Source organism: Ursus maritimus, unplaced genomic scaffold (genome assembly GCF_017311325.1).
Source record: "Ursus maritimus isolate PB19 unplaced genomic scaffold, ASM1731132v1 scaffold_204, whole genome shotgun sequence".
In the NCBI taxonomy this organism is placed as follows: Eukaryota; Metazoa; Chordata; class Mammalia; order Carnivora; family Ursidae; genus Ursus; species Ursus maritimus.
In genome coordinates this window covers 1-1,988 of record NW_024424498.1, presented here as the reverse complement: position 1 = coordinate 1,988, position 1,988 = coordinate 1, and positions in this window count along the sequence as shown.

Genomic DNA, 1,988 nt, shown 5'->3' with positions numbered 1-1,988 from the left:
GGAACTGATTTCCTGCTTTCAGGGGGACAGAGGAGGGTCAGAGTGTCCTTCTTGAACCGGCTGTTTCTTAAGTGACTTTAATTCAAAGGAATCAATATGCCATAGTGGCATAATTTAGGGTGGCTTGCCCCTGAACCCCACTATTGTCCCTGGAACCCAGCATATAACATCATTATTTGAATTGAAAATGAAATCAGACTTTTTCTGATAGGCAATAAATTTTGTGGGGCCAGTTCGTTTGACAACATGGGATATGAAGAAAGAGAAGAGTTAAAGAAGCCTCCAAGGGGTTTGGCTCTGATCACTAGGTACATTATACCGCCTTTTTTTTTTTTTTTTTGCTATGGACAAGAGCAAGGGAAGGGTCTTTGGGAGGGAATCAGGCACTATGTTTTGGATATGTTAAATATCGGATGCCAATTAGACATCCAGTATAGATGCTTTGCATATTACAGTATGTATGAGCCTGGCTTTCAACAGAGAGTGCTGGGTTGGAGATGTAAATTTGTGAATCAACAGTGCAAAAGTCAGTGCTAATTAAAGCCATATTTCTAGGTGAGATCATAGGGGAGGTAGAGCCTTACCTTCTCCCACTTAGGGTCTCCAGGTGGGCCTGAAAATTAAGTTTAAATAAGTAGATTAACAGGGGAAAAGCATGTGGATTTTATTCAATAATTTCTACATGTACAGGGAAGCCTTCGTGGAAAAATGGGGACCCCAAGAAGTAGCCAGGACTAAGTACTTACATGCTGAGTTGACCTGAGTGGCAACTGCGGACAAGGAACTAGAACATATGGGTAGATGAAAGGGGAAGATGAGAGTGATTTTAACAAGGTCTGTTTGCACAGCTCTGGTGTTCCGGATGCTTCCTTTCTGGGATGGGGAGGGCGTCTTTTGTACGGGAGTCTCACTGCCTGCTATCAGGAAGAAAAAGAGGTGTGTTTGCTGAGGGGATCGTCAGAGAACCCTTCTTGCTCCTGCCGTTTTCTAAGCACTTCAGCTCAAAATACCAATACATCAAAGTGGCATGTTTTTGGGTGGCATGTCTTGAACCCCTTCAAGATTATTTAAATAGAGGATGAATGTTAGAGCTCCTGGCTGGCTCAGTCAGTTAAGTGTCTGCCTTTGGTTCAGGTCATGATCTCAGGGTCCTGGGATCAAGCCCCACATTGGGCTCCCTGCTCAGCGGGGAGTCTGCTTCTCCCTCTCCCTCTATCCCTCCCCCCCAACTCATGCTGTCTTTCGCTCACTCTCAAATAAATAAATAAAATCTTTGAAAAAAACAAAGACGATGAATGTAGAGAAAGCACATGTTTGAGAACTGAACCCCGAGACAGTGCAACGTGGAGAGGCAAGCAAGATGGGGGGAGGTCTGGAGAAGGGGACTGGGCAGCAGTGGTTTGTGAGGTGGAAGGAGAACCAGGAGAACACGGAGTCCCAGAATTTGGGCAAAGATGGGGTTCAGGGAGAGAGTAGCCTCAATGTCACATTTTTCTGAGATTCAGTAAGATAAGGAATTGTAACGGATCATTGGATTTGTTGATCGGAAACTCATTTGGGACCTTAGCAAGAGTAATTTCAGTGAAGTGGTAGGAACGAAATCTGACTGGAGTGGGTTCAAGTGTAAAGGGGGTAGGGTGTAGAGATCACAAATTTGGAAAACTTTTTAAAGGAGTTTTCTTATTAAGAAAGACAAGGAACAAAAAGGGTGCTAACTGTTTTTACCCATTGAACCACTAAGTCCAGTTCTAGGCTGCTGTTCTAATGAAATGATGAAAAATTTAAATTAAAATTTAGATTTAAGGGGTGCCTAGCTGGTTCAGTTGGTGGAACATGTGACTCTTGATCTTGGGGTTGCGAGTTTGATCCCCATGTTGGGTGTAGAGATTGCTTAATGAATGAATGAATGAATGAATAAAATTTAGATGTAAGATGGTTACCATAATGCTATTTTAAATGATTTAAAATTGGAAATAAAGAACCAAAAT